The sequence below is a fragment of the Rhinolophus sinicus genome, linkage group LG09 (assembly GCF_036562045.2).
Source record: "Rhinolophus sinicus isolate RSC01 linkage group LG09, ASM3656204v1, whole genome shotgun sequence".
Taxonomy (NCBI): domain Eukaryota; kingdom Metazoa; phylum Chordata; class Mammalia; order Chiroptera; family Rhinolophidae; genus Rhinolophus; species Rhinolophus sinicus.
Genome location: NC_133758.1, coordinates 18,026,800 through 18,053,048, shown reverse-complemented (window position 1 = coordinate 18,053,048; position 26,249 = coordinate 18,026,800). Strand labels below are relative to the sequence as shown.

The window sequence follows — 26,249 nt, the reverse complement described above, 5'->3', positions numbered from 1 at the left end:
TAGTTTCTTCTCATCATACAGTAACCGCCACCCCCACCCCCCCAGGCTGCATTTCCCTAATTAAAGAAAAGCTCTTTCTGCTACCTTGCTCTGGTAAGGAATGGAATTTCATCAAGACAGGCAACTTGTGTTCCTTTTTCCTGTAGGCACATCATAGTTCAAGACATTAACATTTCAAAGTTTCCCATTTTAGACAGAGCAGCATTGAGTTATTTTCAATCCATAAGCAGCCCAGGGCGAACCTTGATTCATCCGAGTTCATTCATTCAACTTTTATTGAGTGCTGATTTTGTGCAAGTCACAGGCAGGGACCCTTTGGGGATACAAAGATGAACAAAGCATGATTCCTATCCTCTATGAGTTTAACATCTAGCTCCGGAGGTGAAATATGTACTAAGTATGTAATTGTTGAATAAATATTGAATAATGTAGATCCAAAGGGGGTAAAAAACAAAAAATTCCCATAAAGGAGACATATAAAGAAATACTATTTCAGGTCATAAAAGGCAAAACTGAGTTCTAGCTATCAGGGAGAACAGGAGAGATTGGGAAAGGCTCCTTTGTATGGCTAACATTCCATGCATTTGATTTCTTGGAAAGATCCTTGGTGGGTACCAACTATATGCCAGTCACTGTGCTTGGCATTTAGGCTGAAGCTTAAGAGACCTAAAGGCATTGAATGGGATTGGAGGTTTTGGATTACAGTACATTGTAGTGTGCTGGATGACTATTGTAATACAAACCAGTGCAGTACAATTGATATCACAAGGGTTTTGTTAATGGCTCTTATTAGTTCATAAGAGCTCATTATTAAATGTTCAGGAATTTCGTAAGCAGTTGACCAATTCGTGATTGAAATCATCCTTGTGGGAATTTGCTATGAAAATCAGCAAACACTACAACTCAGGGTTTCAGGGTCCCTTGCCTCCAACCCCTGCTCAAAGCTATTTGTTAAACTTTACTGGCATGGATATGTTCTGGGAAGGGCTATAAACGATAATCCACTAATTATTCACGTGATTTCCAGCAGTTTCCTTGCTGGTCTACGGTTTTGCCTATATGTAGGAAGTGTGATACTTAAGGTTTGTCTTACTTTAACATCCGATTATCTATAGAGGGGAAAGTAAAATGAAACCCAACAATGAAAGGGCTAGTAAGGATCAGGGCATTTCTCCTGCCTTCCTGCTTCATGTTGGGCAGGTGCTCAGGGAGAAGTGCTAATAAGCATTGATCTCCAGGCTGTAATGAGGGGGGCTGCAGGGGTCGAGCCTCTCCAACGGAGTGCTGTTGTGCCTGGTATGAGGTTGTTTGAAGTGGCAGAATAGAGCCCTGGGCTGGAGAAATTGGGAGCCCTCTCTTTCTCTGCTCCTTGCTGGGTCTCTGTGGGACTCCAGGGCAAGTCATTTAACCTCTCAGTGCCTGGTGGGCGTCCCCTGCAAATTAGGCTCCCTCTCTTTTCCCTGTGCGGCTGCGCTGCTGCGTGGTTAATGTTTGGAGAATCCACAAACCAAGCTCAGGTTGTCTGTAAGTGGAAGTAAGCCAAGTGTTGTGAAAATATAAAACACTGTTGTCTTACTTGCCCGGGAGGGCAAAAAGGCCTTGGAGATCCAGCCAACCTGTGTAATAGCATCAGTAGCCCAGTCTTAATGGTATCTGGATATAGAGATGATGGATGATACTTTTGTCCTACTGAAATTTTCTACTAGCCCCTGCCAGTGGCCTTGACTGCCTCTTTCTTTTTTAATTAAAATTTATTGGGGTGACAATGGTTAGTAAAAAATTACATAGGTTTCAAGTGTACAATTCTATAATACACCATTTATATATCACGTTGTATGCTTACCACCCAGAGTCAGTTCTCCTTCCATCACCATGTATTTGACCCTGTTTACCTTCTTCTACCCCTCTTCCCCCCTTACCTTCTGGTAACCACTAAATTCTTGTCTGTGTCTATGAGTCTTGTTTTTTATTTGTTTTTCTTCTTCCTTTGTTGCTTTCAGTTTTATCTCCCACACATCAGTGAAATCATATGATCTTAACTTTTTCTGTTTGACTTATTTTGCTTCTTTGAAGCTTTTTACCTAAATTTTTCTTTTTCTGCTCAGTGAGCAAAAGCAGAATCAAATGTGGAAGAATGTGGGAGTTATGGAGAGGAATGCATACTTCCCCCCTAAGATGTACTAGGAGGTTTCAAGTGTATTTTCTTGTACATCAAGTCATAGCTTCCATTCCTCCATGAAGTTTCCCAATAATACACATGAATTCAGATTCCTTGGAAGGTCCTTTGATTCCTTCACCAAAGCAATTCTGCCAAGGCCTCCCTGTCTGCCACAGATGAGTACTCTGGGCATTCATGAAACTAGCAAGTGTGACATTCGGAAAAGATTAGACTTGGAGGAATCAGCATTGGGTCCAAATATCAGCTCTGCCGTTTTACTGGGTGATTTGGGTCAGGTCACCTGCACTGGCTATAGGCAGACATTGGCAGGAGATGGAAAGGACCAGCAGGAGTCTACTTTGCCTCTGTCTTTCTCAGGTGCATTCTCTAGAGAGCTGAGTCTGCTTGGTGATTCTCACTATCCCAGAGAGTGTGTCCCTGGCTCCTGTCATTTCTACCTTTCCTCTTTGCCCCTCACTGCCTTCCTGCTTCGGCCAATAATTGTGCTACCTCCAGTTTCCTGCTTTACAAGTCCTTGGTTATAAATATTGAAAGCCATTTGTTTGTTTCCCTGACTGGATCTGGATTGATACAGAGTTGATAATATACCAGACCTGTTTTACAACGATAGTGTGAAAATTAAAGAAAATCCTATTTGGGTCCTTAGTAGGATAAATTCTCAATAAATGTTCATAGGATCCAACCTGTTATCAAATCTTTTGTTTTCCAACATCACAATTTTTTGGCCTTTGAAATTCTAAACATCTTTCAAAGCTCCATGCACATGCTACTTTCTTCATGAAGTTTTGCTCGTCCCTAATCAGATAGGATTGCTCTTGATTTTTCGCTCACAGCACTTTATACATTTGTTACAGAGTTTAGCGTATTCTGCCAAGTAGTTAATTATTTGTGAATTTGCTTTCTCCTGCTAATATGTAAAGTTCTTACTGTCTTTCTATTTTTGTATTTCTCCCCAGCCCCCCAAACAGAAAAGGTGCTAAAATATTTACAGAACTAAATTGAAAGGAGTGCCCTTCTTTTTATTTTTTTCTGCAACTTGATTCTGTAATGTGAGGGATTATGGCAGATGCTGGGACTAACTCTCCAAATCAAGTGTAGATGAATTCTTGATTCAGTTCATAATAATAGAAGCTTCTTGAAGAGTGCAACTGTCCCATACTTGGGCTTATGTTTTACGTTAGAAACCCATCAGATATTTTATCTATCCTGAATTCAGTAGCTTTCACATACTAAGGACATTCATATTCAAATGCATGAGATATGAGAGTGTTTTTATAAATGAATAATAGAAAATCAGACATTTGATTTGTGTTATCATATGGGATCAATGAGCATATCTAGCGTCTATGATTGTGTCTGAAATATAGGTGCTCAATAAATATTTGTTGAATCCTTGTGTGTATGTATGTGTGTGTGTGTGTGTGTGTGTGTGTGTGTGTTTGTGTGTGTGTTTTGGGTAAGATTTTGGAGAATACTGCATATTTATACTTACCTTCCAGAATCCATTCTCTCATATAAATTTCAAATTTATTTATTTTTCTTTTTTACGTAGTCTCATTTATTACTTTATTTTCAACTTTAAGGGAAACTCACCGTCAGTCTCTCTTTTATTTTCCTTTTTTTTTTTTCTTACTCAAATGTGTTACCCGTTATTTGGCATCTGAAAAGCTTCTTAAAAATATGATGTGGTTCAGACTGTTTCTGAGATGTCAGTGGTAGAAAAGAGGGTAACAGAAGACACCCACGTCGTGGAATGAAGACTATTTCTTTTCTTTCTTTATGCTGTCTCACCCGCTCTTCTCCCTACCCCTTCTCCATCTCACACTCCCATCCGTGCTTCTTGTCCCTTGTCCCCCAGCACCTCCATTCCAAACTACCCTGCAGCAGTTGTGGTCTACGTGGAGGGAGGTGAGGGTGATTGCTTATGGAACATTATCAGTGAAAGGGGTCCCAGCATTTAATCTAGTGCAAATATCTTGATTTATAGATTAGCAAATGGAGGCCAAGAGTGAAGTAAACCCCTTTAGCTCACAAAAGAAACTAGCAGAGGAGTCAGAATTTTGGGTTCCTTGATTCCCAGTGGAATAGCAAGTAGATACAGAAATTTAATATTATACCAGGCAGGATCTACCTGTAGGAATTGACTCTCCAGTGCTAGCTTGCCCCAGAATACTAACTAATGTAATAGGAAAATTCTCTGTGATCGCCTAGATATAGTGGCCACTCTAGTTTCTCCACTCTGACCCTTCCAGCTTTCAAAACTTGTCTTATCCTCAATCTCACCTTGCAAAGAAAGAGTTCTATTAGCTTAGGCAGTATTTTTCTTAACCTCTCCAAGCCCTAGAGGGTTGAGCTAAATTTCCCTGGAGATAAGGGCCACATTTCTGTCAGCTTGTTTCATCTTCCCTAGAGTCCCTGAGCCAGGGTTCCTTTCATGGACTGTTCCTTTTCATTGAGCGTCCTTGCCAAGATTTATGAGACAGCAAAGTGAGAAAGAGCAACGTCAACTGTCCTATGAAGGAAAATGAGATTCTGCTAAATTTAAGGAGACTTTAAATGAATAAAAAGATCAGAAGGTTAAATACTATGAAGTAGGATAATAGATTAATTTTAGAAAATAACGAAGTCATCTTAATTATAGGTACAATAGAGTGGAAAGCTCGATAAATCCCATATAGTCCTTTTATAGGCCATGACACAATTAAATAACTGTTCATTTTATAGATAAGACTATGTCTTCGACATAAACACTGTGTACTGGGAAATCATCCACGCTGGGCCCTTAACCTGACACAGACTCATTCTTACCGAAAAGAGCCAAGAAAATTCAGGTCAGCATTAACTGTCTGAGAGAAATCATGAGCTTCAGAAAGGGAAGAGATTTCTCCATTTAAAAACAAAAGGTGTGGATGCTGGAGTATATCGGTTATAGTACAGAGTAGCTCACCCCAGGTACAGTGGTGGTAGAGTTAAATAACAAATTGGAAAGATGTAGTCCCCCCTTGTAATATCTATCTGGTCTACCCCATGCCCTATTTTGTGACATGACCGATTGATGACATTTTCTCAATGTTATGAAGTGTAACTTCAGGACTGTCTCCCTGGTTCTCCCCTTCATTCCATGTTGCCAAGCCCTTAAGGAAATTCAGGTACCATTACACAACGTCTTTATACAATTTAGATCAGTGCACATGAAACAAAGCACTGCTCATTGGGCCTTTTATACTTCCAGCTGGAGATCTTCTGCCTGGATATCTTTCCCTAGATGTTCCACATACCTCTTTTAACAGCTACCCTTCTCCTGGTTCACTCTTTCTAGTCTCTCAGCTCCTAACATTGGTGTCATCATTGATTTCTCTTCCCTTTATTTTCATATCAAATATGTCACCAAGTCCTGGGAGGTCTTCCTGGGCAGTATTTTTCATACGTTTTTTCTTCCCATTTCCATCGGCACAACTTGGTACTTATCCTCAGTTTCTTGACAGCACCACTGACTTTTAAAGTGTGTTTTCTTTTTTCCCCTTCCAGCATTTCTCTTCCATTTCATCCTACATGTTTCTTCCCTGTTATGCTGTCTGAGTCATTCAACCCACATTTGTTAAATGTGTACTATATGTGTGGTGCTAAGTGAACAAATAAAAAATGTATGGACCTCCACCTCAAGGAACTCAGGTTAGAGTGAGACAGAGTCACAGGGACAGTGGAATGTAACGGTGAAGAAAGTAGTCAAAGAGGTTTGATTCCAATCTTGGCTCTGACCCTTCCCAGCCAAATGGCTCTGGGTAGCATAAGTGTTTTTTGCCTGCAAGTGGGGATAATGAAAGTACCTACCTCACATATTTATCACAAGGATAGAATGAGATAATCCATGTGAGCATTTAAAATAGTTTTTGGTACATAACAAACTATAAATCATAGTACCATTATTATAAAGCAATACTCCTCAAACTTTCTGTGGTAAAGGACCATTTTTTGTGTGTTTCTTTGATTTGTAATACATCATGAGCCAATTTTTGGTTTTACTGTGCATGACTTATATGAAGCTCACAAAACATGCAGCTCAACACTTCAATATGGCGACCTGCACCTTGGTCTATAATCTGTTCTATGAGACACGTCTATTGCTTGAATGTCTGGAGGTTAGGGCAGTGTCCATTGTGGACCCATAACACATTCATGGGCCAGAACCAATCTGTAGACCACAGGAATTGAGTAGCACTGGAATAAAATACAGCTTTGGTTATTCTCCCGTTCTTCTTCCATAAGTGGGACCCCATGAGCTAATCAACACTGTTAATTTGACAGTAATTTAAGAGCCTTCACATTCAGGCCACATCTTTCTATTCAAATTTCATGTCTCATGACTTCCTTTTACAAACTTGAGGCTTTAGTTCAGGGGTTTTTAACATGGTTTCAAGACAAGGTATAGAGAAGAAGGTGCAGGAGAATTCACTTTATCTTAGCTTCTTTAAACACTTCCAACTTTGAAATCGTCTTGCTTTTTTACTACCTGTATTTTCTCAGGAACTTAATCTGGTCTTATTGGTTACTATATTCCTGATGCTTAAAACAGTACCTGGCATACAGTAAGTGGTCAATAAATATCCATGGGGGACTAAGTGAGTAACAAACATTCTGCTGCCAAACACATTTAAAATTCAAACTACTACACATATTACTCAACTGTAAACTCTTTAACATTTGAAATTACTTGCTTTTACCGAGAAGCAGTTCTTTTCACCTAGAACAACATTTTCTTCCTATCCACCTTCCTTGTCATTGCATTTCTAGTTACTGTTAATCCACTAAATCTCACCTGAATACTTCCTCCAATGCAGGCTCCATGCAGCCTTCTTCTGATGTTCCATTATATAATTATCTTTATTACAGCACTTTCTAACATGTTTTATTATTTATGTTGCATGTCCTGTACTAAATTACAAGGTCACAGGGGACAAGAGTCTGGCATAATTCATATTTTCACATTCAAAACTGTTTAACACAGTGTCTAATAGGTAGTGGGAACCTAATGCTGAATTATGTGGATTACAGCTGAATTCCTTAGGCTCCAATTATATCTCAAGGACCAGTTCAAATTTTGCCTCCTCCATGAATATTCCCACCTCAACATAATATCTGTTCTGTAAATCCTCATAGCCTGCTTAATGTTGATCCTTTAATTAGCATTTTAGAATTTCATTCATGATTTTATTTCCTTAACAAATGTTTATGTTTTGCTATTGTGTTTAGGGAATTGTTACAGATATCAGGCAGATAATAAATAAGAAAACTCCTGCCTTCAATAGCTGTGCAATAGGATTTTCACTATGCACTTTCTAGTAGTGTGTGTGTTGTTGTTTTCCATAACTTGAGTACATACATACACATACACACCCTTGAGGGCAGGGATCATTGTGAACCTTCTACACAACATAGTTTAGCCTGCAGGGCCTGGCAAACACTCAGTACAAATGGGAGTAGTTGGTGTTCCACACACACAGACTGGTATATCCACGTGGCACAAGCTTATTACCTCTTATTAGAAGGCAATTATCTGTCTTTTGTAGTGAAATGTGATAACCATGTGACATTGGTGCTGTGGACTACTAATGCAGGTGAGGGCTGACAATGTTATCTTCACCTGTAGAGAAAGCCTGCAATAACCCATGCTCCATAGACCTCTTAAATCTGCTGCCTTGGGAAATAATTAGATGCAAATAGAATGTGATAGGAAACATTTACCAGTCAGGTAGAGTAAAAACTTTGTTAATTTGAAATGCAGAGGACCAGAAAAATGAGCTCTGAATTAATTGGGTTTGGATTATCTGATATTTTTATTAAGGGCATTTAGTCATTTAGGCAATAACAGCTGCCGTTTGAATTTTTCAGGGTTGGCCCTCTGAGGTTTTACTGTCAAGGCGTGATTTCTTATGGCAGTGATGAAATGAGTGCGTTTAACTATTAACCTTTGCAGTTGGACATACATATCTAGGAATTTGACCAGATTTTCACCAGCCTACCCGAGTTTCCATCTATCAGGTTTTGTTTGATTTCATTCCTATCTTTACTGACTGCCACGAGCCATGACTCTCTCCAACTTAATTCTTCTCTTTCTGATAGCAGAGGGAATTGATGGGTGCCTTTGAAGCCACCAGAGGAAAAGACCATCTGCTTGTCTGATGCTGTACATCGCATCATCTTAATGTGTTCAATTGCATGACTGATCTGTCTCTTTATTTGCATGATAAATGTTGTAGAAATCTTTCCATTAGAAAGTCAGGAAGAATAATAAGTCTCTGACCAAGGTGGAAAGTTCTTTGGGACTATTCTAAATCAGTTTTGAAAGGTGATATTCATAATACAAAAGTCAAGGTTACCTGTGATCTCTAAGTAGACAAAACAAAAAACCCATTAGAATATACTCATGAGATATTCTAAGTTTGTAAACACTGCTTTGATATTTTGTTAGGCAAAGAGAAGTGACAACTCGCTGGCAGAAACAAAGGTTTGCTTATTCTGCTTAGCTAAATCTAACAACAGCCTACAATTTAGTAAGAAAGACAAGATAACTGTACATAACACTTAGCAACACATAAATAGATCTAGAGTAAGATAATGCAAGTATCAAGCTAGTGATAGAGACAGTTATCAGAATTTTGGAAGGGATCCTGACTACATGTGAGGAAAGATATCACATGATTGAACCTAAGTTTGAAAACTATTGAAAGTGTTTCAGATATAATAGATGCCAAATACTTGCTTACTGTACAATTGATAGGCTCTCCTAATATGGAAAGGCCAATTTAATTATTAATGGCATCTTTTCATTTTACTTATTGATAACGTATCTTATAATACTGGCACCATTTCTCCTGCTCTTCATTTAAGGTACTGCAGAGACTCTTAGTCTTTCAAAGCGAGGAGGGATTCTCTGATGCAGTTCTGTCATTGTACAAATGTAGAGATGAGTGACGTGGCCTGTGTCCCAGAGCCAAGGGCTTGAGTTATAATTTTATCAGATCAGAATCCTGGTCCCTTGGCTGCCTCCCAGTCATACTCTAGGGTCTCCTGTATCTTCTACCATCACCATTATCCCATTCAACTTTACAGAAGAAAGGCATCTGTAATTATTCTGGGTGGAACTGAATATAAAGTGCCTTTCCCTTTTTAGACAATGCTTTTTGTTTTTGTTCTGGTATTTTGTTCTTTCCTTTTAAATTTTTTTTAATGAATAGCCTTTATAGTTTCAGATTCACAGTGAAATTAAGGGGGACGTACAGAGATTTCCTATACACATCCTGCCCCTAAATATGCACAGACTCTTTTATTATCAACATTCTCCACCAGAGCAGTGCATTTGTTACAACTGGAACCCCTACATCATTGTCACCCAAAGCCCATAGTTTACAGGAGGGTTCAACTCTTAGTGTTGTGCATTCTATGCATTTGGATAAATGTATAATGGCATGTTTCTACCTTTATAATATTATATAGAGTAGTTTCACTTTCCTAAAATCCTCTGTGCTCTTTCTGCTCATCCTCCCGCTTTCCCTTCCTCCTTCCCCTGATCTTTTTTTATTGTTTCTATAGTTTTGCCTTTTCTTTTGCTTTCTTTTTTTCCCTCCTTCTCACAGAAAGTCTATATCTGGAATAGATGAACACGGACACTCAAGGTAATTTGTATTAATTAGTCTTGTGTTTAATAAGTAAATGAATGGATATATTTCATTATCCTTTAGGCTCACATGAAGTACTAATTATCAAAAATACATTTTTGGCTCACAGGGAAGACTGGATTTACAGATTTCCCCTTAAAGTGGGTTGACTTCAGACTAATGACCTTGAGGTGAAGGTCTCTGTAATTCAAACCCACTAAGCCATCCAATACCTGGTCTTTTCTTAATAGGTACAGATTATATTATTTATGGGATATGGAGAGGTCATTCAACTGACCTGGTTCCATCCACTGAATGAGTTTGCTTTCTCTTTGAGAATTTCTAGTCAGTTCAAGCTTGCTTGCTTCTTTTCTTTTCTTTTCTTTTCTTTTCTTTTCTTTTCTTTTCTTTTCTTTTCCTTCCTTCCTTCCTTCCTTCCTTCCTTCCTTCCTTCCTTCCTTCCTTCCTTCCTTTTTTTGTTACATGGCACTGGTTTAAAAAAAAAGTAATTTTGGAGCCCATGGTTTTGGGATTAGAAATTCCTTTAGCTACCAGAGGACAAATGCAGTCTTTTGGTATGATCAATGGCTGGCCTAACGGCTTATCTGAATGGTTTGTTTCTGAACAACTTCCCCAAACTAGTAATTTTAAGACCTTATTATAGTATGCTCAGAGTGCTATGAAAGAATGATCTCTATCAAGGTCTTAGAATTCCGGGGGGGGGGGGGGGGGAGGGGGAAGTGCTTGAATAAGGATATTGAAGGTTTCCCTGAACTAAAATTTTCAGAAAAAGTGCTTGAGTTATAATTGTCATGCCTAGTAGAAGATTATGAAAGGAGAAAAATAAAAAATGAGAACGAACGCCTTGGATAAGAGAAAAGCAGGTGCCATGTTCTGTTTGGGCTGCTACAACAACAATACCACAGACAGAGTAGCTTCTTAACAGTGGAAATGTATTTCTCAGAGTTCTGGAGTCTGGGAAACCTAAGATCAGGGCGCCTGCAGATTCAGTGTTTGGTCAGAACCCGCCTCTTCATTCTTACCATCTTCTCTCCGTGTCCTCACATGGCAGAAGGGGTGAGGGTGTGGTCTGGGGCTGCTTTTGTAAGGGCACTAATCCTGTTCCTGAGGGCTCCACCCTCGTGACATAATCACCCCCCGAAGGCCCCACCTCCTACCACCATCACATTGAGAAATGGGTTTCAACATGTGAGTTTTATGGGACACACATTCAGTCTATAGCAGCAGGGTAGGGGGTCAACATCTAGGAAGGCACTTGGAAGAGTGGATCATTTACATAGCGTTTGCTGCTAACCATCTTCCCTTGATCAAAACACTGTATAGTAGCTTGTAACATTAGCCTCACGTTAGAGATGAAGAAATTGAGACACAGAGAGGCTACCTAACCTGCAGGGAAGTGGCAGAGCAGGGTTTGAACCTTGGTAGGTAGGCTGCAGAGTCTGCTCCTCTGCTCCCAGGGAGCCAGGTTATAACGACAGGAGCCAGGATGGAATACAAAGAGTATTTGGTGACCCAAGTAGAGGATAGTTCAAAAGTGCGGTGCTGGCCCAGTCAGCAGGGGAGGGCTAGGGCAGGCAGGGAGGGGAGTAGCTGGGCAGGCATGGCAGAGCACAAATGCAGGCATGCAAGCCAGACAGCGCTCATGCCAAAGGCTTGGAAGACCGGCACCTACTTGAACAGTCCAGGGTTTGCTGGGAGCCTGGAAAGCAGGCTGCACTTCCTGCTGCAGAGACGTTTTTATTCTAAGAACAAGTATCCTCACTGCCAGGAAAGCTCCTTGCTACTGCCTGCTGATACAGAATGAAATCACAGGACAGAGCAGCTCAGATCGCAGAGAACAGACGAGGTAATTGGGTTCTTGATGGGAAGAAGTAGGGGATTGCAAGGTCCTGACAATTAATTTAGAATCCCGGGACAATGACTTAATTACTTCACTGAGGCTTTCCCAGTAGGTATTTCAAGTTAATCTCTCTCTCTCTCTCTCTCTCACATTTTAGGAAGTCACCACAGACAGAATATGGATTTCTGTAGGTCCTTTTCTAGAACAGAAGGACACTTTTAGTTATGATGTTCTGATTCTCAGGATTGCCTCTCATCCTCCAGAAAACATTCTGTTCCACATTTCCAGGGTTTCTAATATCTATTGCTCCAAACAAGTATGACAGTGTGGCAGACTGTCCCTCAGGGATTCCTGCCCACCCGTGGGTTATTTTCCTAACACTCTTATGCCCCACACAGGCATTCCGTACTTCCAGACGCTGCTTCTGCCAAGCTTCTCAGCTGCTGGTTATTTTTGTGTGTCTGACCAAGCAAATCTTTCATTTCCATCCTGACCTCCCAGCCTCTCACCTGCTTCGCCTAGAGCCGTGAGGTGTAAAAATGGCTGCAAAGAGGGCCTGCTTTTCTCTGATGTTATCTGCATCTCTCAGTCATGGCCTTCCTCAGCTCAGAGGAGCTGCTATAAGCAGGTACCACACAAGCATTTCTGTCCTTCGGATTCCTTTAGCCCATATTACATGGCATTTAGACACACTACATGACTCATGGGCAGAGTCACCAGTGTGGATTCACTGGATGACGGACAGCTACCAACAGTCAGCTCTCCAACCATCAATCAGGAGACACTCAGTCCCCGCCCGATTTCTCCCATTTAGTTGGGTTTGCACCTTATTGCTCTGGAGCAAATGAACAGATTTCATTTCCGAGTGTGTTGACCTGGTTAGCAAAACTCCTGAGTGATCGTGTTACACATCTATGTGAAATACAGGATAAACCTTACAGTGACTTAGGTTTCCTATCTGTAACATTGGATTAGTTCATGCTAAACAAGGGATCCTTTAGACATTAGGTTGTCCATAAACTGTGTAGCTACATGTCTTTGAAACACTGCTGAAAATCAGAGAACCTTTGTTTCCCAGATAACTCATGCTACTGTAAATCTCTTAGTGTCAGATCCAAGGAAAGAGTCACAGGGTTTGTCATAGGCTAAGTTGGCAGAATTATAAAATGAGAGGCATTGCCTAAAAAATGGTTTCTTAGACTGATGCAAAAATGAGGCCTGAGATCCAGCACGTTCTACAGGCAATTTGTTGCAAGTCCTTTGAACAACCCGACTTAGCACTCCAGCCCCTTCTTGCCTCATTCAGAGTTTCACACTATTTATAGCAGAAAGAAATAGGTCCAATCAGAAATATGCCAGCCACGTAAAAATGTAGGGGACGGTTCTGAAACTGGACAAAGTTGAACTTCTCAGAAACTTGTGGTGATAACACTTAAGCTTCAGTAGTGTTAGTGGTGCCAGCCCAGAAAATGAGACCAATTAGTCAAAGTTATGTTTTACGCACACAGAAACGCCTTCAACATATTCGTGCTAAACATGTGCATTTCCTTTTTCTTCCCCTTCCACTGTATCCCCTTTGTAAAAAATCAGTGCACCTAAATGAGTCTGACTGAAGCAGACCCTAACCTCAAAAGCATACAACAGCAGACCCTGCCTTAAATAACCCCAGGAATCAAGTCGCTAGTGGTAATCCAAAATCATCAGATTAAAGTGCAGTCTTGTCGAGAGCGCAAGGACTCACTCAAAGTGAGTTCTCGGGACCATTCTTGGGACCAACAGCATGTGTATCAGCTGGGCTCCACACTAGACCTGCAGACTCAGAAACTCTGAGGTGGGAGGAAGGGGGCAGCCATCTGTATTTAACGAGTTCTCCAGGGGTTCTGACGCACCTCAAGTTTGAGAAGACTATAAATTAACTTTAGCTGCACAGTGGAATAACCTGTGCAGCTAAAGTTCCTTCCTTCCTTCCTTCCTTCCTTCCTTCCTTCCTTCCTTCCTTCCTTCCTTCCTTCTTTCTTTCTTTCTTTTTTTCACTGGTGCTTTGTCTCCCATAAATTTCTAAATAACTTGTCTGGAGCACAGTCTCCACACATTTTAAAAGTGCCCCTGGGGGGTTTTGAGATACAGTCAGAGTTGAGAACCAGTCTGAAGTCTTGCTGGTAAAAGTTTGAGAACCTTCTCAAGCTGTGATGTACATGAAACTCACCTGGGGAAGGCTGCTAAAATGCAGATACAATTTGAAAAGGTGGGATGGGGCCCCAGGTCACATTTCTAACAAAGCTCCCCAGTGATGCCCAGTGAGAGGACTACAGTCTGAATCCCAGGACCAAAGGCAAACTGACTATTGGCCACTCCACTGTGGATGCTGGAAGACAGTGGAGGCCCGCTCCTTGCTGCTTTTCTCAGTTGAGAGTCAGCTGTGTTACTTCCCCAACAGAACACCCTGTGTGCAATAGGTGTAACTCATTGTAATTTAGTTAAATATTTTTGAACATCGATAAAATATTACTGTGAAAAGAAAGATAGCCCCCCTCTCCATGTTACTCTGAAAAATAACTTGAGAACTTTTGAAAATTTCAATAAAGACAAACTATCCTAGGGGAACAAAATAGGTCCAGTGAAATGTATAGGCAAGTCAGTCAGTGTCATCAAAATCTAGATAGATTCTGCACACAGAATGCTTTGTTAGTGATTTAAAAATTATGACTTTAAAGAAAACTGTACTGGAAATACTGAGGGTTGGCTTATACCATACAGGTGATATAGAATTGTTATCAGAGGACCAACACTGAAAAGTGTTCCTCTATCAAAAGTTTTACAAAAAAATCAACATTTGCCTGTTTCAGTTAAAATAAATTATTTGATACCTGCATGTGTCATTTTAATGATTTCTTGCTTCAATGGACTTTATTGGTTGACTACTAGTTTTGAATATGACAGGTAAAGAGACCGCAAACTAATTTTGCTTTATAAAAGTGTTACTCATAACTACCTTGTATGGCACATTAGCCACACACCAGGCACTATGACAAGTGTTAGCATTTATTTTAGCTGTTCCACACACGAGTCCCTGGAAGTAGCATTAACATTCTCATTTTAGAGCTGAGGAATGCAGGTGGTGTCTTCTGTTCTCATGTTTAGCTGGCATTCTAACATCCAGCACAGACTGAGAAATATGAGATTCCTTATAGACTAGTAAATCTATCTAAGAAAAAAGTTACAAACATCCAAGGTACAGTGAACAACAAGTGCATAATTATTACTTGATATGGGAGTGAATCTGCTTATAGGTACTGCATTGTTCTGTTCTCAACCAACAAAGTGGTTGTATAGATACAAAGGTGGGATGCAAAAGGTAACAATCTCCTGACCTGGCTGTAACTAAGCTTTTCAATTTTATCACCACCTCCAACCCCAATATGCACACGCTCACAGGTGCATGCATGCACACACACACAAACATACACACATGCATGCATGCATGCACATGCATGCACACACACATACACACATGCATGCACACACAAACATACACACATGCACACACTCACACACACATGCATGCATCCATGCACACACATACACACATGCACGCACTCACACATGCATGCATCCATGCACACACATACACACATGCACGCACTCACGCACACATGCATCCATGCACACACACATACACACATGCATGCACACGCAGGCCTGCACACCTACACAGAGGCCCAGCTGCAGTGGACTTCTTGACCTTCCGTGTACTTTCCTATCATTATGCCGTCCCCTTTGCCTGAAATGCCCTTTCACCTCTTTTCTCACTCGGTAAACTTTGATTTATCTTTAATATGAAATATTTCCTCCTCTAGGAGCACTTAACCAAACGAACCGCTCTGTCTCTGGTGACTGTGTGTAGACAACTTGTCACTAGAAGCTCTAGGTAAGAAGAATGAATTTGGCAGAATGAGTTCATTCAACACATTCTTGTTAAGTGCCTACGCTACCCTGGCCGCGACCATGGATGGCACTGCCCTGCCTCTATGGGATTTACATGTGTTTGCTCTCATGTTCCCCTTTCCTGCTACGTTGCCTGCACTTCCTGAGTTTTGACACTTAGCTCAGGGCTGCAGTTTAGTTACTGTCTGTATGGACTCTCGGACTTCCCCAAATTGGCTTTGGTCACCTATACTCCTGCCTGCCCTTTAGGAAATGATTGTACCCAAGATATTGTTGGATTGTAAAAACAATCTTGCAGTCTCTTGATTTTTATTCCTTCTTAACCCTAAATTATTCCGGAAAAGAGAAGCCCCGTCTATGCTTTTGTCAGGCTTTTATGGTTGTGTACACAACAGCCTCTCTTTATTGTGCACTTTCAGAGCAAAGACTGTCTTATATATCTTAGTTTTCATAGTTTGCTGTTCTATTTCTTACTATTGTAAAATGTACACAATATAGCATTTACCATTTTGACCATTTAAAAATGTACAGCTCAGTGACACTAATTACATTCACAGTGCAACCATCACCACCATCCATCTTTGGTACTTTTTCATCATCACAAACTCAAACTGCACACCCATTAGACAACGATTCCTCATGCTCCCCTTCCCCCAAATGCTGGTATCCTCTATTCTACTTTCTGTCCCTCTGAATTTGCCTATTCTGTGTATCTCATATGGAATCATACAGTATTTGCCATTTTGTGTCTGGTTTATTTCGCTTAGATAATGTTTTGAAGATTCATCCATGTTGTAGCATGTGTTAGCTTTTATTTATTTATTATTTAAAAGGCTGAATAGTTTTCCATTGTATGGATATACTGCATTTTGTTCATTCATTCATTTATCGATGAGCATTTGGTTTGTTTCACCCTTTGGCTCTTGTAAATCATGCTGCTATAAAAATTGATGTATAAATATTTTTTGAGTCCCTGATTTTAATTCCTTTGGGTAGCATTTTATTTTTAAACTAGTGTGTAGCACAATGCTTAGTTCAATACTAAATAAATGAAGGAAATCATTTATTGAATAAGGGATACCTAATACCTTTTAAAGTCTCATGTTATTTCTATTTTTTCGAAATTCCCATTGCTTCTGACATTTCCCCTTTGCTTTTCCTTACCTAAAACCACCAACAAAAAGGAAGCAAAACGTTGACAAATTACATTTATTTTTAATATAAATGCTATATTTTTTCTGACCTATTGGATGAGACAGGAAATTTCTGGGAAAGATTGGAAGATAATTGCCCAGAGAGACGCACAATGAGGAATCAGGGGATGAATGAAAGATGCTTCCCAACCAGAGGTACAAGCTTCTGGAAACCAAGCCAATCATTCGGTTCCACTTGCTTGGGCCACACCAATAAAGCCAAGAAGACAGAAAGCCAGACATTTGTAACATAAGGGTATTGAGCAAGAAGGTACAAATCAATGGCAGTGAAAGGTGCCATGCAGCTGGGTGTTGCTCTGGCCAAGAGAAGCCATGCAGTGTTCTACCCTATTTCTCCGAAAATAAGACCTAGCTGGACCATCAGCTCTAATGCGTCTTTTGGAGCAAAAATTAATATAAGAACTGGTATTATATTATATTATATTATATTTATATTATATTATATTATATTATACTATACCTGGTCTTATAGTAAAATAAGACTGGGTCTTACGTTAATTTTTGCTCCAAAAGACACATTAGAGCTGATGGTCTGGTTAGGTCTTATCTTGGGGAATACACGGTAGTAAGTTCCATTGAAGGCCATATGTTTGCTCCTCTGATCACATCCTCTTATTGGGCAATCTAACCATCTGAGACAAAAAGATAAGATGGTAGAACAGGTAAGGCGGGATTTGAGGTCTTTTAAGCAGTGGTCTTTACCAGGGCCATTTCTTTCCTCCTTGCCCCGAGGGGACATTTGGCAATGTCTGGAGACCTGGAGATATTTTTGGTTGTTATAACTGTGTGGAGTTGCTAATAGCATCCATTGGGCAGAGGCCAGAAATGCAACTGAACATCCTCAAATGCACAGGGCAGCCCCCACAAGAAAGAATTATCTAGCTCACAATGTGAATGTCAAGTTGAGAAACCTGTTCTAGAACAATCCCCCCACTCGCCCTGCCACTTTGCAGAAAGATAAAGTGACTGATGCATGGTACTCACTGCCAGTCAGAACTGCAGCTGGAATACCTTAACCTAAAGTCTGATACTTTTATTTCTAGTGTTCCCAGTGTGGGTTTTGTAGCTTAATATTTATTTCCAAAGTGCTTGCATGAACTTGAATAAAATGTTCTATTTTTAAAAAAGGAAAGGAACTCTGCATATAGCATTTCCTCTGCTGAATCTATAAACTATAGAACCCAATAATTGCTTTCTCCTCTACTTCCACTGGAAGTGTTCCTAGGAATAAAAAGTTGATATTTGCTAAGTGCTTTGAGCTCTTTTTGAAAGAGGTGCTAAAAACTTCTTTAAATTATTTTTATCACCTCCATAAACTTTAAAAGCAAAGTATCATTCCTTGTCAAAAGCAGGCCTTACCCTGATTTTCTTAAATTATAACCTCCGATTAGCTATTGAAACTCCCTGATTACATGCTGACATTGTGTTATCCTGGGATTCATACCAGTTAAATCTATGAAATAATTGACTGCAGCCTGACAAGGTGGTGAACTATGGTTGTAGTTCGGACCAGAGCTCCAAAATACTGCGGAAGATTTGCTGCTTGAGCTCCCTTTGTTTCAAATATGAGGTAAGTGCTATGATTTTCTATATTGATTAATACAGCCAATGTGATTTATTAACTTACTAATTACTAAGAGGGTTTTCTAAGGACTTATCACTCTTCATGAAAAACCATCATACTGGAAGTAACCTTGAGGAGTCTTCATAGTTTCTCTGTCTGCCTTCAGAGAGGACCACAACACAGTGAATTCCATCTATCACCACCTCTACTCCCCCACGAAAACTCTGCTGCCTTCCTTGGATGATTTAATTTAAGCCGTTTTTTGAATGACCGCCATCATAAGAGTTCATTGTTCTCTCTAAATGGAGGAAGTGAGGAGCAAACAGAACTGACTTATTCTGGAAGTTGTAAGAATGGACCACAGATGGCCTGTGTCCTAAACGCTGGTCCAAGAGAGACTATATAATGAAAGGGGTTCAGTTGAAAGATGCATGCATGCTCAGGCAAGTTGATCTCAGCTATTTTTCTGAGGAAAAATGGTTAAATGGTTAATAAAGCCATGCTACGCCTGTCAACTGTAAAGATCATTATCACAGAGGGATTGGTCCTCCTTCTCATAGCCCCTGGGCCTACTTAGCTAAGGGTGCAGCACAGTGTGCTCCAGTGGCTGTTCCATTGTTTTCCCTTCTTAGGCCAGCAGAAGTGGCAATTGGGTGGGAAGGTTGGCACCCAAGGACTTCTTTTGGAAGTTGCATTTACATGGCAAGCATGGGGTTTTATTTAGACTGTATGCATGTCAAGGAATGGCTTGGGAAGGCCAATGGTGAATATGAGGAGGGGGGAGGTTAAGGATCCTAAATTGCCTCTTAGTTCAGCTGCTCTGTTTCACATATTAGAACTTGCAACTCAGATCTGCTATAAGGTGAGTGGGAGCAAATAGCGGGCTGCAGGGCAATCGGGGTAGGATATTAGATGTCAGATGATATCACAGATCAGGTGATCCCAAATCTGTACCACTTGTCTTGAGGATATTCACACAGCCCAAGCAGGAGTTCCAGCTGCTTACCAAGCACATCCACCTGCATTTTCTCTTGGCATCTTAAACTCGAGGTGTCTGAAACCACACTCATCTCTTTACTCCCCAAATCATCCTTTTTTTCTGGCTTTCCCCAATTTTTATGCCCAGTGAGGTCTCTATCTTTCCAACCCCTCTGATCTGAAACTTTTCACATCTTATATTCTCTCACTTTCTTGGCTCCCAAAATCTAGTTTTATTGACTCTTTCCTTCCCAAATCTGTCAGTCTGATCCTTTTCCATTTTCATTCCCTGATTTCGGTTCATATCACTTCATACTAGGCTCTTTCTTCTTATCTAATTGACCTGATAGTCTTGAAAAAGTGTCTAAAATGCCACTTTGGAGGATATTTTTGAAGTAAATATTCAAGGGATATTTATTAAGTGTCCCCAATATGCTACCAGGTACCGTGCTATGTGCTCATTATGGAATGATAAACAAGAGCCATTGTCTCTACTCTCATGAGTTTTAGTGTAGGGAAGGGGCAGATAATTAAAAATAAAAAAATAAGTAAGTTTATTAACAATTTTAATTTAGTAGGTGGTATGAAAAACAAAACAAGACAAAACACAGTAGAATAAAAGAAAATAACTGGGACCAAAGGTCGTGACATTTAAGGATAGACCTAAGAGTTGAGAAATGCCCTGCTATGATCTGTGGCTCAATTTCTTTCTATTGAGTTGAGTTGAAATTCCTTGTCTAAAATAAAGTTATTATTTTTAAAATTTTTTCATTGCTCCCTTTATAACCCCCCATATGCCAATCCAAATAGACCACATGCTATTATTGAATTCTGCTTTGTATATTCGCATCTATATCTTTGCCAAGCCTTTCTGTTTGTGGGCCCTTGCCCTTCTCCCATCTCTTTCTAGTAAGATCAGAGCCAAAACATACCTACTTCGTGAAGCATTCATCAGTCTTCTTATCTGGAAGCCATCGATTCATTCTATGGACTGCCACTGAAGGATAACAATAATAATTATTATTTATTATTTTTATCTCTCACCAAACACTTACTTTATACTTTCACACACAGTAATTATTTGAGTTCATGATCTGCATTCAAACAAACAAGGTTCATAGTTCTTTGTCCCCTGAGATTGTCCAACATAGCCCCTTGATCTACATAAGCATCTAATCATCATTGGTTGAATTAATAAATAAATTATCTTTAAAAAGGGCACCAATCACATCCAGTAATTGGCACAGGAAAGGAATGTGTTCTACTCTCCTCTACAATCCTAGCACTTTGCACATGTCTAGCACGTAAGAGGTGTTCAACAAGCGTTTGTTGAATTAAAAGTCCAAGAACACACAAAGTCAGCAGCAAGGAAGAGATTGGAGCTCATTGCCTGCTAATTCTTGAGTTCCCTCAACCCCCGGGGCTAAGAGTTTGCCAACCACAGGACATCTTGACTCCAACAAATCCATTTCTTTTTGGCCTGGTTATTTCCATAATGTCTTCATCAACTCCATCATTTCAAGGAAACTGTCAGCTGTCACAAGTTTGTACTGACTTCCTTTTCAGGTTGGTTATCACTGTCTCCTGAATATTGCAAAATATTTGAGAGAGTTTTTCACCCTTTTCTGAAAATTACACATAGAAACATCATTTTCAATGCTTCAAAGTTCTGGCTCTTTCCATGACACAGTTACTACCCCCACCCGCCCACCAGTTTCCATGGCGGTGTTTTTTCCTTTCTGCAAAGCCAAGCCAGATAAAAATACACTCCACAGATGCTATTCTGAATGTACATTCGTCAGCATAGATAGTCTATGGAAGGAAGATGAGAGAAGAGACAGCAGTACAACAACCTGGGGGTGAATCTAACAACACCCAGCAGAGGTATCTCCATGGAGCTGAAACATGAGAACTTAAGACACGGGAAAGTTTAGTGTAAAGTTATTTCAGTAGGTGGAGGGTTCTGGGAAGCAAAAATGCACTTTCCCCCAGAGGAAATATCTAGCATCCAAAGGATCAGCAACAATGGAGAGAAAGAAAGAAGGAAGGAGAGAGCCTTTTATATGATTCTTGTGTGTAGTAGCTCACGCATGAAAGATACTCCCCAGTTAAATTAGTCAAGATTGTAGTCCTCATTATTATGAGAAAAAATTGAGCCATTAAAATAATTATTCCAAAATGCGTATGTTGATAGTAAGGTATGTTTTATTGCTTCTCTGTTTCAGGTTATTGAAATCCCTTAAGAACCATTATCTTATTAAGTCTTGTTATATGGTTAGAAGGTTGAGGATGGGAAAATTATTCCTCCTTTGCAGTCTAGGTGATAAGGGTGGAAGAGTTGTGTGAATTGTTGCAGGTCACCATGCAACAGAAATTAACAAAAGAAATTATACTGGATTTCGAAGCTGTCCATTCTTGAACTAATGAATTTCCACTTTGTAGTTCATCTTCACTCATGTTAAGATACTGACTAACATATTAGAATGACTCTAAAGTGCCTCATTTACAGTTCCTGTATCTCTGTTTATTTCTTCTATTCTTAGAATTAAAATAAAAAGCCTTCATCAACATTAGCAAAAATATTTTGCCTCAAATAAGTCAGAATCTGTCAAAGAAAAGCCACAAAGATTCCCCCCCCCCTTGGAATATCTTTAGTTCATATTAAGAGGAACGATTATCTTCCTCCAAAGAGAATATCTCCTTTAAATCTTGAAAGAGTATATTTTGACTTGCCAGCATTTCCATTTTTTCGTTATCATATCTTTGTTTTTCCCCATTGGGAGGAGAGATGCTGACAGAATTTTGTGACTCGGACTGTTGGCATGTTCTGTGCCTTAATTTTCACTTTCCTTTTTTCATTATATTCATATAGAAACGTCCCATAATGCTCTCCATGGTTCCCTGTTTCTCTTTGCCTTGTTAGAAAAGCTCTTCTAGGGGTGTGTGCCCCTGGATGTGGTTGAATTAATCGATTATACTCTGGTTCTGCCTTTCCAAGGTTAAAGAAATGTTGATTTGACATCTGAAACTCTGAAAAGCCTTTGAGTTCAGATCAGAATCTTTTCCATGGCAAGTGGATTTTTTTTTTCTATTTGTGCCAATGGGTCCCTTCACTGTTTTGCTCTCTTGAGGCTATTAACATGGAGATAGTGTCTTTTATAGATAAAATCTCCCCCTAGCTACCATTGCCTCTCTTACCTGAAATCCTGATCGTTCATTTTTGATATCACAATCACTTTCAAAGTAACAAGCTGACATGTAACCACTTGACATGCTTGAAAAAGATGGAATATATTTTTAGCTGCTTAATTTCCTAAAGCATTTGGGAAAACAGTCTCGCTATGTAGACAGTTTATTTCTACTCTCTATTGACGATAGAAGAATAAGAAAAAGAAAGTCCTTTTGCAAGAATTTTTCTCTCTAACCACTATACAATTTTGAAACTTTAAATTACAAATTGTTTATGAAAATTCACAAATGCCAATGTTCTTTGGAAATACAAGAAGGGAAGCTAAAAGATATGTCGGTGAGAAAGAAAATGAAAGATGAAGGATTTGAATTTGTTGGCTGAAGATGTAGCAGTGTTTTCAGAGAATCATGGTTCTTTCGAGCCTTCTTGTTCTCATCACAATTCAAGTTCACTGGCTTGCTGTCCATCACCAATTGATACCATTTCCTCTCTGGAATCCCCTTGTTTCCCCTCCATCTTTCTAACCAAACTAGTTTTTGCAGTTCTTGCCCTTTTTGGGCTTCACTATTACCTCTGTTGTTGATGGTCTTCTTAGAGTTTCTAAGAAGTGACTCAGAGTCACTGTCAGAGACTTATAAATTCCTTCCACTTGGAGACAGTGCCCTTTGAGACTCAACAGGGAGCTTCGTGGTGCCAGCTTTAAGAGGCTTTGTGGTGCCAGCTTGAAGAGACTCTTCAGTGTGGAAGAGTCCCGTACATAATGTGACTGGACTGTCCTGTTTCTGTCTTTTGTCCCAGCTCCTGCTTTTCCCTGGTTCTCAGAACATTTCTTATCTAAAATGTTAGCAGAAACAGAAACATCATGAGCCCTAAGCTTGTATCCACTTCAGATGTTTTCTTTATTCTTAAAATATAGTTCAGTGATGGAATTTTCTCTTTTCTTCTCGTCCTATGTTATCACTGGTGATTTAAAGGAATAGGTGAAGACATTTGGGCTTCACATATGACCATCCACATGGAATCATGTAGAGTGATACTAGGGACCTGGGCCTGTGGATCCGTAGGCCACTAATATGTCTGCAGCAATCCTGACAATATAGTTCTCCTGAGGTCAGATTATCCAGTCACTTCATGACCTACTGATGGGCAAATAACCTTAGTGTCTGTGAATCCTGCTCATCTGAATTTTCTGGAAAACATCATCACAAAAACAAACAAACAAACAAACAAACAAACAAACAAACAACAGATTTTTGAGCCAAAGTTTATAATCTCTAATATATAAGCTCTGAATATAAAGCCAAATAATCTTAATTTAATCAATTTATGTGTAATTCCAACAGCCAGCCTTACATTTTACAAAGGATTTTTTATTAAAAATATAGCTAACATACAATATTATATTAGTTCTAGGGGTACACCATAGTTATTCAACATTTATATACCTAAAGAAGTGATCGCCATGCTAAGTCCAGCAACCATCTGCTATTGTACCACGCTACACAATATTATCGACTAAGTTTCCCATGCTATACATTACATCCCCGTGATTTATTTGTTTTATACCTGCAAATTTGGACCTCTTATTCCCATTCCCATTTCCCCTCGTTTTAATTTTTCAATTACAGTTGACATTCAATATTATTTTATATTAATTTTAGGTGTACAGCCTAGTGGTTAGACATTTATATAATTTAAAAAGTGATCCCCCTGAGTAGTCCAGTACCCACCTCGCAGTATACAATTATTAATGTATCATTGACTATATTCCCTATGTTTCAATTCACATCATCATAACTATTTTGTAACTACAAAGTTGTACTTCTTAATCCCTTCATCTTTTTCACTCTGTCCCCGGCCCCCCTCCCATCTATAACCTCAACAAATCTAGTGCCCATCTGACACCATACATAGTTATTACAATATTATTGACTATATTCCTTATGCATACTCTACATCCCCATGACTACTGTGTAACAACCAATTTGTACTTCTTAATCCCGTCCCCTTTTATCAACCACACCCCCACTACCCTCCCATCTGACAACCATCAAAATATTCTCATCTATGAGTTTGTTTTTGTTTTGTTTGTTAATTTTGTTCTTAAATTCCACATATAAGTAAAATCACATTGCACCTGTCTATCTCTGTCTGATATACTCTGCTCAGCACAAAACCGTCCAAATCCATCCATGACACCACAGATGGCAAGAACCCATTCCCTTCCATGGCTGAGCAATATTTCATTGTATGTATGAACTGCCTCCTCTTTATCCATTCTTCCATCAGTGGACACCCAGGCTGCCTCCACATCTTAGCCATTGTAAACACGCTGCAATTAACATTGGGATGTAACATCTCCTCAAAGTAGCATTTCAGATTTCTTTGGATAACTATCCAGAAGTGGGATTACTGGGTCCTTCATTGTCTCTTCCTAGAGCATTTTTTTTTTTTTTTTAAGATTTTATTGGGGAAGGGGAACAGGACTTCATTGGGGAACAGTCATGTACTTCCAGGATTTTTTCAGTGTCAACTTGTAGTCCTTTCAATTGTAGTTGTGGAGGGTGCAGTTCAGCTCCAGGTCCAGTTGCTATTGTTAATTGCAGGGGGTGCAGTCCACCATCCCTTGCGGAAGTTGAACCAGCAACCTCGTGGTTGAGAGGACACGTTCCAACTGACTGAGCCATCCAGGAGCTCAGTGGCAGCTCAGCTCAAGGTGCCATATTCAATCTTAGTTGCAGGGAGCAGAGCCCACCATCCCTTGCAGGACTCGAGGAGTTGAACCGGCAACTTTGTGGTTGAGAGTCCACTGGCCCATGTGGGCATCAAACCAGCAGCCTTTCGGCGTTAGGAGTACGGAGCTCCAACCGCTCTGAGCCACCGGGTTGGCCCTAGCCTTTGTTTTAAAGTCTATTTTGTTTGGTTATAAGTATTGCTACCCCAGCTTTTTTTTCTTTTTTCCATTTTCATGAAATATCATTTTCCATCCCTTTACTTTCTGTCTATATGAGTCTTTCAATCTGAAGTGAGGCTCTTGTAGGCAGCATATGTAAGGGTTTTGTTTTTTTATCCATTCAGCTACCCTTTGTCTTTTACATTTACATTTAAAGTAATTGTTGATAGATATATAGCTATTGCCATTTTATTATTCATAATTTTGATTTTTTTCCATCTTAAAGATGTCTCTCTAACATTCCTTGTAATACTGGTTTGGTGGTGATGAACTCCTTTAGCTTTTTCTTGCCTGGGCACCTTTTTATCTGTCCTTCAATTTTAAATGATAGCCTTGCTGGGTAGAGTAGTCTTAGTTGTAGATCCTAACTTTTCATCATGTTGAATATTTTGTGGCAATCCCTTCTGGCCTGCAAAGTTTCTGTTGAGAAGTCAGCTGACAGTCTTATGGGAGCTCTATTATAAGTTACTATTATAATTGCCCTTCTCTTGCTGCTTTTAGGATTTTCTCTTTGTCTTTAAGCTTTGCCATTTTAATTATAATGTGCCTAAGTGTGGGCCTTTTTGGCTTTATCCTGTTTGGGACTCTGCATTTCCGGGACTTGTAAGTCTATTTCCTTTGCCAGGTTAAGGCAGTTTTCAGTCATTATTTTTTCAAATAGGTTCTCGAGCCCTTGCTTTCTCTCTTCTGGTACCTCTATGATGTAACAG

At 39.7% G+C, this 26,249-nt stretch overlaps 1 long non-coding RNA gene across 2 annotated transcripts in view; it reads left to right on the top strand.

Annotated features, from left to right (window-relative positions):
• The window catches only part of LOC109440954 (uncharacterized), a 120,093-nt gene that overhangs the window by 68,973 nt on the left and 24,871 nt on the right, over positions 1–26,249 (top strand). The window contains exon 1 of one of the 2 annotated variants that reach the window (XR_012498629.1): positions 11,562–11,701. The exons of the other annotated variant lie outside the window; for it this stretch is intronic. This is a non-coding gene — a long non-coding RNA (uncharacterized LOC109440954). Of the gene's footprint in view, positions 1–11,561; positions 11,702–26,249 lie in introns of those variants that run through there. 2 annotated transcript variants of the gene reach the window in all.